Source organism: Notothenia rossii (assembly GCF_949606895.1).
Source record: "Notothenia rossii genome assembly, chromosome: 9".
Taxonomy (NCBI): Eukaryota; Metazoa; Chordata; class Actinopteri; order Perciformes; family Nototheniidae; genus Notothenia; species Notothenia rossii.
This window is the reverse complement of record NC_136907.1, coordinates 44,648,773-44,664,402: the sequence shown is the minus strand read 5'-3', so window position 1 is coordinate 44,664,402 and position 15,630 is coordinate 44,648,773. Positions and strand designations below refer to the sequence as shown.

General features: G+C 43.3%; 1 long non-coding RNA gene across 1 annotated transcript in view; it reads right to left on the bottom strand.

Annotated features, from left to right (window-relative positions):
- Window positions 1-10,031: 10,031 nt before the first annotated feature.
- LOC307018904 overlaps window positions 10,032-15,630 on the bottom strand; it is a 44,017-nt gene continuing 38,418 nt past the window's right edge. The window contains exons 3-4 of the long non-coding RNA XR_013802535.1: window positions 11,579-11,626; window positions 10,032-11,387 (exon numbers count right to left, since the gene is read on the bottom strand). This is a non-coding gene — a long non-coding RNA (uncharacterized lncRNA). The remainder of the gene's footprint in view (window positions 11,388-11,578; window positions 11,627-15,630) is intronic.

Here is a 15,630-nt window from a genome sequence, read left to right as displayed (position 1 = left end):
GGCTGGGTCCCAGGAGGATATATATATATATATATATATATATATATATATATATATATATATATATATATATTATATACTGGACCAGAGTAAGAGACAGATCTGGACTACTCAGTCCTTCAAAAGGTTATCCCATATTATATATTCTGCACATAGACTGGATTATGCACCTTATCGCCCCCTATGGGCCAGCCGCCAACGAGTATAGTACATAGACTGTATAAAGGTATAGTATCATAATTGGCTATAACTACCGACGCACGGTTTAGTTTCTGACCACTCGACCAGAACCATAGACTGTATAGACCAGAACGTACTGAATCCAACGCAGAATGCGGAGAAGACTTCTAGAACTGCAGCAAATGATGAACCAGAACTTGGACCGATTTTTCGACCATTCTGAAGAACGTCACAATCCTCAACAGGACGGAGAAAGCCTTGTGCAAAGGTAGCCTATGTCATGCTAATAACATACATTTGAGCTAATCAAATTTCCATAAACAGAACTAGGAATGCTCCGATCGACCGGTCACCGATCGAGATCGGCCGATACTCACTCACTACCAATCGATATCGGCCGATACTCACTCTCTACCGATCGATCGGTGCTCTCTAAACATCCCGATCGCATAACGTAAAATACACTTTTCTCTGTGCGCGGCAAAACAAGCTCGCCAAAATGGCTTCACCGGTCTGGCATTATTTTAAGGTGTCCGAAAAAGACAGTAAAATAGCGGAATGCAAAGTGTGTGAAGCAGAAATCCTGCAGCTCCACCCGCTGTGGCGGACCGGTGAGCGAAACACACAAGAGTTAGACCTAGCACACTTAGCTATTTTATCTACCTCTGGAACAAGCTAAACTAGTTATAAATATATTTATTCTTCACTGTCGGTTCACTCATTACTGGATCAGTGAGCTGCATGAGACGATACTGACAGGTCAGGCTGTCAGGAGGAGAGGGAGAGAGGAGGGAGAGAGAGCCGCTCATTTCTCCCGTGTTATTATCCAAAGTGAATGTAAACTTGAATAATGTACATAATTTGAATGTAATAATTAAGTTGATTGTTGTTTGTGGAAGCTCCAGTGAATGAGCCCCATTAACTGAGTTTTTAACTAGCTAACTCTGGGTCTGAGGTTTTGATACTGCACTTTGAAAAGTACAATGATTCATTAAAATAAAAAATAGGTATTTGAAAAGTGTGATGGAAATTTCTCGATCAATGGAGACTCAGAGAGACACGGGGAGAGGAACTTTGATGGCATTGGCAACACTGATGGTTTATGGTGCGTTGGCCGGAGAATTCACAAGAAATGTGCTGAAGAACTCTACCCCAGACCCATGTATTTAGCTAGTTCTGAGAGAATAATCAACATTGTGCGTGACAAGATAAAGCAACAAAATGGTCAGGTTTTTAACCCTTTTAAATACCCTTTATGTAGTCAGATACTCCCTCTGGACACCTTTGTGGCCATAAAGGCCTCAATGACTTCCATTCCAACCACCTTTTTTGATCTCACTGTCTTTGAAGTATAAAACCAAGCATTCTGTAATATCAGAATTTTGAATAAACACACACACACACACTTGTGGCTGGACGCTGGCTAGTGCCGCCCTACACACGCACGCACGCACGCACACACACACACACACACACACACACACACACACACACACACACACACACACACACACACACACACTTGTGGCTGGATGCTGGCTAGTGCCGCCCTTCTCTCTCTCTCTCTCTCTCTCTCTCTCTCTCTGTCTCGTGGCTGGACGCTAGCTAGTGCTGCCCTACACACAGTCACACACACACACACACACACACACACTCTTGTGGCTGGATGCTGGCTAGTGCCGCCCTTCTCTCTCTCTCTCTCTCTCTCTCTCTCTCTCTCTCTCTCTCTCTCTCTCTCTCAGTCTCTCGTGGCTGGACGCTAGCTAGTGCTGCCCTACACACAGTCACACACACACACACACACACACACACACACACACACACACACACACACACACACACACACACACACACACTCTTGTGGCTGGATGCTGGCTAGTGCCGCCCTACACACACACACACACACACACACACACACACACACACACACACACACACACACACACACACACACACTCTCTTGTGGCTGGACGCTGGCTAGTGCCGCCCTACACATATACACACACACGCTATTATGGCTGGACGCTGGCTAGTGCCCAACACACAGACGCGCACACACCCACCCACCTTGTTTTTCCCGCTCATGGCCTGCACCTTCTTCTTCTTCTTCTTCTTCTTTTCTTTAATGGCGAATCGCTTTCACTTGGAGCATATATCGCCACCTACTGTTGAGTTATTACATGTTCATATTAAATCCTTATCCTCAGACCAGTGCTTTTGAGGAATTTGAAGATCAGCTTGTTTGCTTCATTTCTTGATTTACTTTCATATATTGCCTTGAAAAACATGTCCTTGATGTTGAGTTGTTCCAGTGCAGTTTTCAAAATTAATCTTTGTCTGTTATAATCCGGGCAGCTAAAACATACATGATGTTTTGTCTCTGGTTGTTGGCAACCATCACAATTGCCATTTGGATGTTTTCCAATCAGATGCAGTGATGAGTTTAGTCCAGAGTGTCCCAATTTTATCCTGCTGTTAATGCTCTGTTCTCTTCTACTACTCCCCCACGTGCTTCCTGTTCCTACTTCCCTTTGTATCTGATATAAATGTCTTCCTTTGGTGTTGCTGTCCCATAGTTTTTGCCATTGTTGCTTGATAACCACTTTTGTAAAAGATTTGACTTCTGCTCTACTGATGGGTACCATAATATCAATCTGGTTTGCTTTCAAACCACATTTTGCCAGTTGATCCACTACTTCATTCCCTCTAATACCCACATGCGCTGGAACCCACACAAATTGAACAACAATTCCCAGATGAACTAACCTAAACATGCTTTGTAAAATTTCATGTAAAATACTCTCCAGAGCTACACTGGAGTCAGAGCAAATGACCACTCGCTTTGGCTGTATTTCCTCTACCCACTGAAGTGCTAGAGAGATAGCCATCATCTCTACTGTATATACTGCAATGTGATCACTTGTACGCTTTCCCACTTTGACTTTTAACTCAGGAACATAAAATGCACAACTAGTTAGACCATTTTCTGGATTTTTGGATCCATCAGTAAATATTTTTATAAACTGCCCATATTGTTCATGTAGAACAGTGTTCACATAAGCCTGTACATTGAATTTGTTTTTCATTGAATGTACCCGTTTCACTAGTGACAAATCTAATATAGGTTGAGGTAGCAACCATGGTGGAACAGCTGATAACAACACCGTCGGACTAATATTCCATTCTTTAACTTTGAATTCCTTACATATTTCCGAAACACAAAAACAAAAACTTTCTTTTTTTATTTTGTTACTTTCCCAACTTGTTTGTACAGTTTGTTTAGTAGGATGAGTATCTTTATGACCCTGTAGATTTGCCCAGTAATTAACAATTAACTCCTTTCTCCTCAAAGAAATAGGTACTTCTCCGACCTCTACCTGAAGTGCCGACACTGGTGTAGATCTTACTGCCCCACAGCATATCCTTAGTGCTTGTGCCTGGGCTCTATCTAATTTTTGAAGAGAAGAATATGCAGCTGACCCATACACTATTAGTCCGTATTCTATGGCTGATCTTATTAAGGCCGTGTATACGTTCCTCAAAGCAGCTTTATCAGCCCCCCACTTAGTGCCTGCCAAGCACCTCATAACATTTAAAACCCTTTTACATTTATCTACTACTTTATCAATGTGAGTTCTCCATGTGACTCTCTCGTCCAACCATATTCCCAGAAATGTAAATGTCTTCACTTTCTTTAGATCTTGTCCATAAAGTTTTAACCTAACCTCCTCACCTATCCTTTTCCTCGTAAAAAATAAAGTTTCAGTTTTTTCCACCGACAATCTAAACCCCCATGTCAGAGACCAGCTTTCAATTTCCCTCATGGCTTCCTGAATCTTAGCTACAATATATTTTACATTTCTGCCCCTTTTCCAAATAGCTCCATCATCTGCAAAAAGTGACTTACCATTATCAGATCCTACTTGTGTATATATATCATTGATCATGATAGAAAATAAAAGAGGACTGATGACACTCCCCTGCGGGGTTCCATTTTCAACTTCATGCCTGTGAGAATATGACTTGCCAACTCGGACTCTGATGGCACGGCCAAACAAAAAATCCATAATCCAATTATACACATTACCTCCCAGACCCATAATGTCCAGTTTTATTAATAATCCTTCCTTCCACATCATATCGTAAGCTTTTTCCACATCAAAGAATACAGCTACAACACACTCCTTGTTCGCTTGGGCTTTCCTGACTTCAGACTCCAGGCACAGCAGTGGATCTAAAGTACTCTGCCCTCTTCTAAACCCACTCTGATAAGGAGTCCTTAGTTCATTTTTCTCAATGTAGTATGTTAGCCTTTCTGTTATCATTCTTTCCATAACTTTACACAAGTGTGATGTCAGAGCTATAGGTCTATAACTGCCTGGACTGGTTGGATCTTTCCCAGGTTTCCTAATAGGAATAATGACTGACTCTTTCCATATTATTGGCAGCTTCCCTTTCTCCCAGATCTTATTGTACATCTCCAGCAGCTTTCCTAATGCAAAATCACTTAATTTGGTCAACATTATATAACATACATTATCTTTCCCAGGAGCAGTCATTTTACACTTACTTAATGTTCTTCTCAACTCTTGAATAGAGAAAGGTATATTTACAACACTCTGCAACGAATGTCTTTCTTCATATACATTAGGATGTTCATCTAACACTTCCTGCCTCCTGATCTTACCTTCTTCTGTCAAATTTTCCGAAGAATGAACTTTGACAACATTTTCAGCTAGAATTTCTGCCTTCTCCAAAGCACCAGTGGCAACTTCCCCTCCAATCTCTAATACTGGCAGGTTACTCTGATGTCTTATTCCCCTCATCTTCTTAATCATTCCCCATACTTTATCTAATGGTGTAGTTCTCCCAATACTTGAACAGAATCCTCTCCAACACTCCCTTTTTGCTCTTTTAACAATGTTCCTTACCTGAGCCTGTGCCTTTTTATATTCTAATAAATTATGTAATGAATGTGTCTTTCTTAGCTTTCCAAACAGCCTGATTTTGTTTCGGATTGCATCATTACAGTCTTTGTTCCACCACGGTACCATCTTAACACATTTACCAAGTTTCCCAGTTTTATTCCCAATAGTTTGATTAGTGCTTTTAATTATATTTGAAGTAAATTGCTCATTTATTCATCAATACTTTCTGCCATATCAATCTGATCCAATTCATTATCACACAATTTAGCAAACATCTCCCAATTTGCTTTAGAAAAAGTCCATCTCATGATACCGTCTAGCTCAACCACATGATTTATATCAACCTTGATTATAATCGGAAGATGATCACTCCCAATACTTTTATTTGCCAATACTTCCCAACTGCTACCAGAAGCTAATTCACTTGTTACAAGAGTTAGGTCGATCGCAGACTCTGTTCCATCTCTAAAATTGATCCTTGTACCTTGCCCATTATTTAAACAAACTAAGTCCTTTGCCTCCATTAAATCCTCCACCACCTGTCCGTTGTAATCTGTGGATCTCCCTCCCCACATTGTATTATGTGCATTAAAATCACCACACCATATTATTCCATTTCCTTGGCAAAGACTGTCTAATTCCTCTATTTTGAGTTTATTACATGGATTATAAAAATTCAGGACACTAATTTTCCTTTTATTAATCCAAACTTCTACACCCACTATTTCTAAATCATGACTGTTCTTAAATGTTAGCCTATTATAAGACATTAATTCTCTGATAAAGATTGCACATCCCCCTCCCTGGCCATCATTTCTATCTTGTCTTATAGCAGTATATCCCCCAATTATGAAGTCCAAATGAGTCTTCAGCCATGTTTCTTGAATACAAATAACGTCTGGTTTTTCTTTTAACTGATATATATAGGTCTTGAATTCTTGTTCATTTGCAATAAGGCTTCTAGCATTCCATTGCAGAATGAGAAAAACCATTCATCTACTCACTAATCTGTGAATCATCATTATTGGTGGCTAGCATTTCATGTATCATTTCAACGGTTATATCCTTTATCCCCAAAAATACACCTGCTGCCTCCACTATTGTTTTCAGTCTTGACCTCTTTTTTGTTTGTTGTAAAGCAACATTCACTACTTTTCCAATTAAGGCCACAAACTTGTACTTATTAACAATCAATGCATCCTCTCCTATCACCCACTTATGTGAACACTTTGTGGAGCTTTCCTTTGCCTGTGGGAGTTTGGGAAAATCTTTTGAAGAGAACATACTTGATGCTACTTGGGACTTCCTAGCTATGTTTAGTGAAACCTTTTCTGTTGCTACAGCATATGAAACTTTATTTTGCACTTTGTATCTCTGCACCTCCTTGGCCTTTTTCTGCACTTCACAGCCCTGATACGCAGCACTATGTTCCCCACCACAGTTACAACATTTCACCTTAGCACCTGCAGTACAACTACCATATTCATGTTCCCCCGCACATGTTGGACACCTGGGCTTAGTTGCTTTGCACTTGTCTGCCACATGCCCAAACCTTTGGCACTTAAAGCACCGCAGAGGTTTAGGGATGAATTCCCTCACTGGAAAGCTTATGCAACCGATCATTATCTTCTGTTGTATTGTTTCTTCAAACTGAAGAAGAACAGACAAACTATCCACTATCTTACCTTGATACCTATTAGGAAGACGCTTTACTACAGTCACTTTCCCCCTTTCTATGCCGATTTCTATGGGAACTCCACTGATAACTCCAAGTATTTTCCGATTTGCTCCAGGAACATGGCATTTAATTCGAACTTCATTCAGGGTCTTCATTTTCAGTAACTTTTCCTGTTGTCTTGCATTAATCAACTCAACCAACATCCGTCCTTTGCTCAGAAATCTTGCTTGTTTTATCGATCCAATTTCTTTGTGAATTGCTTTAGTCAGGGCCACTGGATGTAGCTTAGCTGCGGATTGCTCACCAAACTCCACAATCACTTTCCACTCTTCATTCTCAATCCTTTTCTTTACTCTCTTCAATTCATTCTGTGAATCAGATTCACTAAGACTGTCACTTGACATGTCTATCTTCTTTCTTGAAGTATTTTTCCTTACTTCATTCCATCCTCCTTCAGATGCACTTTCCATATCCTCCTCTCCAGGACTCAAAGAAGCCATTCCACCAGCTGCTCTCAATCTCGCACTCACTTCCAGAGCTGGCCTGCACCTTGTCGTGGTGAATGGGCTTTCAACCAAGCCAGGCCACACCGTTGAAAACATTTAAGCTATTTTAGATTTAGTTTGACTGTGTGACTCTGAAGTATATGTTTTGTAATGCAAACATAAATAATGTCTATGTATACTTTGTACCTGTACATGCTTAGTCCTATAAATATGACGTTTACACATTCTGCAAATGTGTTCTGTATTTCTAACAAAGATAAACTAGTTCTTGCTACGTTGGTCTAGTTCAGGGGTTGGCAACCCGCGGCCCTCGAGCCACATGCGGCCCTTTAAGCCCTCTGCTCTGGCTCCCTTGAGTTTAGACAAAAATAAGAAGGAAATAAAATAAAAGTATTTGTAGCACTATTAATATTTTGTTGCATGGTTGAAATCGTTTCATATCTTGTATTTTGAGGTGATACTGTGACACATAAATAAAAAACAAAACGGTTTTAATTAGGCAACTAAAATATGCGTCACATCCTGCTACGGTCCCGCGCCAGCGCCTTTTCCTGCGGGTGAATAACCTGACCCCCGGCTCCATGAGGGAATTATGGATAAATCAAAGAAAAGTACCGGAGGAATACAGGATTTAATTCTGCGTTGACAGAGTTATGCTTTCACAGCAAAAAATGCTGGTTTACCGGTATGTTTGATGTGTAGAGAGAAGTGTCAAAGGTGCTGCAGCCTTTACGTATCGAGGAACAACACGGGAGAGGAAGACAGCTGACGATCTTCAGTCATAATTCAATGGGGTATGTAATTTATTTCAGAAAACACTTGTTATATTCCATGGAATGCTCTTAACATCCCGATAGCAATGAATATATTAAATGCTTTGACAATAAATACATACACAAATTAATCTCTGGAAGCCGTAGCGCTGTAAAAAGCACGACCAATCATCTGAGCCGGCCCAGGTAAAATAACTGGATGGTCTACCTGCCTGTCAGCCTTCCATCTGTGCACAAATTTATCTCGTGCCCTCATTGGTCATGTGCGCGTTCGTGTGTGTTGGAGGAGGGGCTCTGTAAGGAAGTCTGAAGGAAGAGACAGATTTTTCCCGGTTGTGTATTTTCAAATTCTAGCGCACTCGAGCTGGTTTCTCCATTCTTACCTACTCTACCTTTAACTCTTTTTAGGGTGCAGCTATATGTTTTATTTATTTCAAAGTTGGCACATTTTAATTATATATTTGTTTCCTTCAAATGGGCAGAGGACTCCCCAAGTGCTGTGTTTAATTTATTTTAAAGTAGGCCTGTGTATTATTTTTAATTCTCCTTATAGGAGTTCTTTGTTTCTTATTAGAGGTTAACAGTTTTATATAACGTAATAAATAGCCTAATAAATGCAATATCTGATATAACAATAAACACAACTTTATTAGCTACCAAGCTATGAAATATGTTTTGTGGCTCCAGACAATTTTTTTGGGAAAAAAGGAGCAAAATGGCTCTTTTGGTCAAAAAGGTTGCAGACCCCTGGTCTAGTTAAATACTATACTGGACTCGTGGAAAATACTGGAAGACAAGATTTACTTTTAGGAAGGATTGCTCTACTTATCGTGTTTACAATAGTTGAGATTGTGCATTGTGATGCACCACAAAGGGAAGGGGTTTTTGTCTGTGTTTAGGGTTCCTGCCGTTTTTGAACGGAAAGCACACAAGTTCAGAGGATTAAGCTGTCCCCGTGCTGCCACCATGGACTGGCCCACAACCTGCAATCTAATTAATCAAGCAAAATTAAAGGATAACAAACTCCAGTTATATAATTCCATATTAATAAATAATATTACATGCAAATGACATTTGCTGGAGGATGCGGAACCCACCTCTCCACTCTGCCCCCATTGAGAACCGCAGTGACGCGTCGTAAAACCCGGAAGTAAACTTCTTCCGGTTCCTTCTTGAAAAACCAATGCAAATTCTCCATAGGATTTTGGAAAATAGCTCGAAATAAGGTCTTTGGTTGACACACATTTAAGAGAGGGATCACGTTTTGTTCAGCCGGATAATCTCCACATGTCAACCCTACTTTTATAATTTCTGAATCATAAATCTAGTCGCCAAAAGCGAAATGCTAACGTTATGCTATAAACGAACTACAAGCCAGTACAGCAGCAGGGTCGCACGACTTCAACGTCACGCCAACTTAAGATCGTTTCAACTGACTTGCACTGAAACTGCACTTTGAACACTTTAAATTAAATATATTAACATTTTAAACTGTATACCCCGGTTATCTAGGCCCTTTTTGTTTTGTTTAATGTATACCACGTTTATCTAGGCCCTTTTTGTTTTGTTTTATGTATACATGTCACACTGTGGGAAACGATATTTCGAGATTTCTGGATGTATAACACATGTAGAATGTTTGACAATAAAGCTGAATTTGACTTTCGCGTGCTTGCATATTTTAACAAAGTTTTTCATTTTAGCCACACTGAATTTAACTAGAAGTCATGGCTGTGTCAATTACCAGTCTGATATCGTTTTACAAAGATGACAAGAAGAGTGTAGACAGAGGAGAGAACCACTACAAGTCAGGACATGTAACAGTGCAGCCTAGATGAAGGTGTGCTTACCGGTGTTGTCAGGGCTAGCATGAGGGACAAGGTTTATAGTGTCGGTGAGTAGTGATAGCAAGAGTACCGTTAACCTAGAGTTAATTTATTCACATTAATTCCCATCAAGAAATCAGTTGTATGTGTCACATGAAATCTTTATTAGGCAAGGCAAGGCAAGTTTATTTATATAGCACTTTTCAACACAAGGCAATTCAAAGTGCTTTACAAAAAATGAAAGACATTAAGAAAATGGCATTTAAAATCAGTCATTAAAAAGAAAAGCTAATAAAATAAACATTAAAAGAAAAAATACATGGATAAAAGTTACAGTGCAGTCTAAGATATGAATAGTTCAATTAAAGCAGCGACAAAAAGAAAAGTCTTCAGCCTGGATTTAAAAGTAGTAAGAGTTGCAGCGGACTTGCAGGTTTCTGGGAGTTTGTTCCAGATATTTGGAGCATAATAACTGTACGCTGCTTTACCATGTTTAGTTCTGACTGGGGACAGAAAGCTGACCAGTCCCTGAAGACCTGAGAGATCTGGATGGTTCATAATTTAGCAGGAGGTCAGAAATGCATTTTGGTCCTAAACCATTCAGTGCTTTATAAACAGCAGCAGTATTTTGAAATCTATTCTTTGACACACGGGAAGCCAGTGTAAAGACTTCAGAACTGGAGCGATGTGATCCACTTTCTTAGTGTTAGTGAGGACTCGAGCAGCGGTGTTCTGAATCAGCTGCAGCTTTCTAATAGATTTTTTAGTGAGACCTGTGAAGACACCATTGCAGTAGCCCAGTCTACTGAAGATAAAAGCATGGACAGATTTTTCAAAATCCTGCTGTGACATTAGTCTTTTAATCCTAGATATGTTCTTTAGGTGATAGTAAGCTGATTTAGTAACTGTTTTAATGTGACTGTTGAAACCAATAACTAATTCAACCCGCTGACAAGAGAGCCCACCTCCGAAGATCGTGACTGGCTGAGGGACAGACTCGGGAGCAGGTTTTCAGGAATTTCTTGGCTTCTCTCCCCCGAGCCAGAAGAGGAACACTACAGCTTGGAAACACCTACTGTTCCTGAAATTATCAAATCTGTTGGGCATCAGGGACCTGAGGAAATTGTGGCAAGCATGGCATTGTCTGAAGAGAAAAAGAGGGCAACTCAGGTGGCTACCACTGGTCAGTGAACCAACCCAAACTGGCATTTGTTCAGGAAAGGTAGGTTGACTGCCAGCAACTTTGGAGCTGTCCTGAGGTCAAAGCGTGTGACTGCTTCCCTTATTGCCAGGGTGCTAGGGCAACAACAGGCCCTTGATGGTGTTTTGTCTGTACAGTGGGGGACTATGAATGAATGTGAGGGCGTCAGGGCATTCACCACTGCAACCCAGATGCAGGTCCATGAGTCAGATTTGTGGCTCTCCCTATCAGGAATGTTGGGGGCATCTCCAGATGGTCTGGTAGGGTCTTCCGCTGTGCTGGAGGTAAAGTGTCCCTACGGAGCCAGGGAAATGACAATTAGTGAAGCATTGCAAATCAAGGGCTTCTGTGTCAGTAAGGAAGGAGAAACATTCAGCCTGCGTGAGGAACATCCTTACAGGCACCAAGTGCAAGGTCAGCTTCACCTCACTGCAAGGAAGAAGAAATACAAAAATTGTGAATTGTTTTTAATTTACATTTACTCGCCTTTGCAATGTTGTGGTTGTTAGAGTGTTAGGTTTCCTGTCAGCTCGTCTGTTGGGAAGATATAAAATATTAGTTTCATGGAAGTCACACCGTCACATATACTGTAAGAGCATTAAGACATACAGTACATAGGCTAAAACAAAACATCTAAAGATATAACCTTGCACTTTGATAAGTCTCGTGAACATTTTCACTATTTTGACATTTTTATAGATGAAAATTGAACTAAAGAAATAAATGGTAGATTAATCCATATTGAAAATAGGTGTCAGCTGCTACACTAATTATAATAGTTATATTTCTTAATTAATTAAGATAAGATATTACTGTATTGATCCCAATTTGGGAAATGTTTGTGTTGCAGCAGCATAACAAGAAAAACAAAATATAAGTTATTATATATACAAAAGTATGTGAGGGATGGGATATTAAATTGAATATAAATGTAAAATGTACATTTGATTTTACGTCCAAGAGAAGCTACACTCTCAGAAAAATCTGTAAAATGATGGCCAATGTGGTGTCAAATTTTACTGTTTAAGTACTGTAATCGACTTTTACATTACTTTTGCCGTTGAAAACAGCGTTGACAGGTCTGCTTATTATAAGTTTCCCCCAAGATTTTATTGGAAAATAGCAGATCGACAAGCTCACAACGCGTCGCGGCACGTTGTGATCTGCTATTTTCTAATAGTTGCTGTATAGGTTTAAAGTGCTCATGTGGCCCACTTCACTTCTTTTGGGCTTTTTTTCCCTAGACCTTGTGGCTTGTTTGTGTCCCTCACAGAATCTGGCAACACTGGTTGCGCATAGCATTGCGGGTGCTTTTGCCCAGTAAAAAATATCTGTTGCCGCCATTAAAGGAATCCGTCCGCACTGAAAGTTAAACTGAAAGTCTACTCGGTAGGTTGGTTCATTGTGTTTAATTTGGGAATGGAACCTCATCTCTTAATCAAAAAGGACATTTGTGGTAAACATAAAGTTTGTGTTAATGTTAAATATTTGTTTTATTACGTGGACGTCTGGCAGGTAACTCTCTTCTAACTGGCCCCAGTTAGAATATAGTCTGTTAGAAATTAAAATCAATGTTTTAATGGGGAAATGTAGTTTAAACATGCCGTCAGTTTTAATGCTCTTTTATACTGAAAAACCAGAAATTCTTGTGCACAAGCAGTTAAGCTTTTATTCTGAAAATCCTTCATCTACGGTTAGCATTTAGCATGTGGCTAATATACTGTAACGTCCACCCGGACGTGTCGGAATGACGAGTGAAGCGTTCTCAATTTAAACAGGTTTATTAACAACCAACGGCTCTCATCCGTCCTTTCTCACTCTCTCTCCTCTCGCGCCAACCTCTCACTCACCTCCACGCGCCCACACAGACACACACACACCAAACCCTCTGCTCCCCAACCCCGCCCCTACCTGCTCTCCTCACAGAAGCCTGACACAAACAGTTAACAGAACACTTGAACAATAAATGCAGATCGCTACATTGCCCCCCCCTTACTAAGTCCCTCGCCCCAAGGGAATGCATAAAAAGTCTCTGAGGTGGCCCGGGGCTCTTCTTGGTCTCTGAGGCCGCCTTGGAGTGAACACAGGCGGCTGCGCTTGCCGGCTTGGAACATCCTGTCCCGGAACAGGGGGTGAGTTTGGGGGTGGGGGTGAATGTGGGGGGTCAGCAGGGGACACAGTCAGTGAATCGGGGGAAGTGACTGTCTGGTTTCTCCTAGACGATGCTGGGGGTCTAGGCCGCGGATGTGCATCGCCTCTGTATGGGGCCAGCCGGTCCCTGTGGAGGGCCACCCGTCTCCCTCTAGGCGGCAGCTGGACCCTATAGACCACCTCTCCCAGCTTTTCCAGCACCTCACAAGGGCCCACCCAGTGACAGTCCAACTTAGGGCACCGGCCCTTCTTTCTTCTTGGACTATACACCCACACCAGGTCCCCGGCCTTGAAGTCCCCCCCTCTAGCCCTCGTGTCATAGTTTCTTTTCTGTCTCATGCCCGCCTTCTGCAGCTGATCGCGGGCAAAGGCATGTGCTGACTCCATTCTATCCTGGAGCCTCCTGGCATATTCCGGTCCCGGAGGAACCGCTGGTGTGTCGGGGGGTCGGCCAAAAGCCATTTCTGCTGGTGTCCGCAGCTCTCGCCCCAGCATGAGCAGGGCCGGTGTGCATGAGGTGGACTCCTGCACAGCCGATCTGTAGGCCCAAAGAACAAGAGGGAGGTGCATGTCCCAATCACGCTGATGCTCCGCGGTGAGGATAGCGAGTTATTTTCCCAGAGTCCTATTGAACCGTTCGACCAGTCCGTCACTCTGCGGGTGCAGAGGAGTAGTCCGCGTCTTTTGCATGCCCAGCCGGTCACACATAGCGGCGAACACCCTCGACTCAAAGTTTCTTCCTTGGTCGCTGTGAATGACCTCGGCCGCTCCAAATCTGGCAAACATGCCCTCCACCAGGGCACCTGCAACGGTCACCGCCTCCTGGTCTGGTATAGCATACGCCTCTGGCCATTTTGTAAAATAGTCCATGGCGGCCAGGACGTAACGGTTCCCCTTCTCTGTGCACGGGAATGGGCCCATTATGTCCACCGCCACCCTCTCCATCGGGGCCCCCACCGCTAGCTGCTGAAGCTGGGCACGTGACTGATCAGTGGGACCTTTGTACGCCGTACAAAGGTCGCAGCGGCGGCAGAAGTCCTCAACATCTCTCCTGAGCTGGCCCCAGTAACAGCTTTGGCGGAGTCGACGCAAGGTTTTGGAGACCCCAAAGTGTCCTGCCCCAGTAGTTCCATGGGAGGCCTTAAGCACTTCTTCCCTCAGCGCCCTGGGGACCACCACCTGCCACCTCTCCTCCCCCGTTGCAGGCTCTTTCCAGGCTCTCTGCAGCACTCCATCCTTCGTCCGGAGAGCCTCAAACTTTGCAACCAGTCCTTTGGTGGCAAGCGAGCACCCAGCAACTTCATTCCACAGTGGCTTTTGTCCTGACTCCACCCACCTCAGCACTGGCTGTAGGTCAGCATCCTCTTCCTGCCACGCTCTCCATTCGGGTGAGTCGATGATCCGTGCACCTCTGCAGACCGGCTCAGCTGGTTTATGCCTGTGGTCTCGCTCCTCCTCTGCACAGAGCTCCTTTTCTTGGTCCTCTCTCTTTTCACAGTACCGACAGCCGCTGGGAGCACAGGGGCGCCGGGACAGGGCGTCAGCGTTGGTATGGCGAACCCCCGCCCTGTGCTCCACTGTGAAGACGTACGGCGCCAGTCCTTCTAGCCAGCGTGCAATCTGTCCCTCGGGCTCCTTGAAGGACATCAGCCACTGGAGGGCTGCGTGGTCAGTCCTCACTGTGAAGGACAGGCCACACAGGTAGTACCTGAAATGGCTGATTGCTCTCACAATTGCAAGCAACTCTCTGCGTGTCACACAATAGCGCCGTTCAGCTTTGTTGAAGGTTTTGCTGAAATACGCCACCACTTTTTCCCCCCCAGGCCCCACCTGGCTCAACACCGCCCCCATCCCGACGTCACTGGCGTCCGTATCCAGGACGAACGGTAGGCTGAGGTCTGGGGGAGTGAGGATGGGAGACTCCGTCAAGGCCTTCTTTAAAGAGCTGAAGGCCAGCTCACACTCTGGAGTCCAAGCAAAATCACAGTCTTTCTGTTGCAGGCGGAACAGGGGTGCAGCTATGCAAGAGAAGCCACGCACAAACCGCCTGTAGTACGACGCTAACCCAATGAAGCTCTTCAGCTCCCGCAGATTGATGGGGGCTGGCCAGTCCTTTACTGCCCGCACCTTCTCCTCCAGCGTGCTGATGCCCTCTCCTCCGACTCGGTGCCCCAGGAACTCCAACTCTCTCCTCAAGAAACAGCACTTGTCGGGGTGGAGCTTCAACCCCGCTGCTGCTATCCTCTGTAGAACCCGCCGCAGGGCTCCTAAAGCCGCCTGGAAGGAGCTACCATGGACCAGGATATCGTCCAGGTAGACCAGGCACTCCTGTCGGGGAACGTCAGCGAGCACCCTTTCCATCAGCCGCTCAAACGTGACCGGAGCGT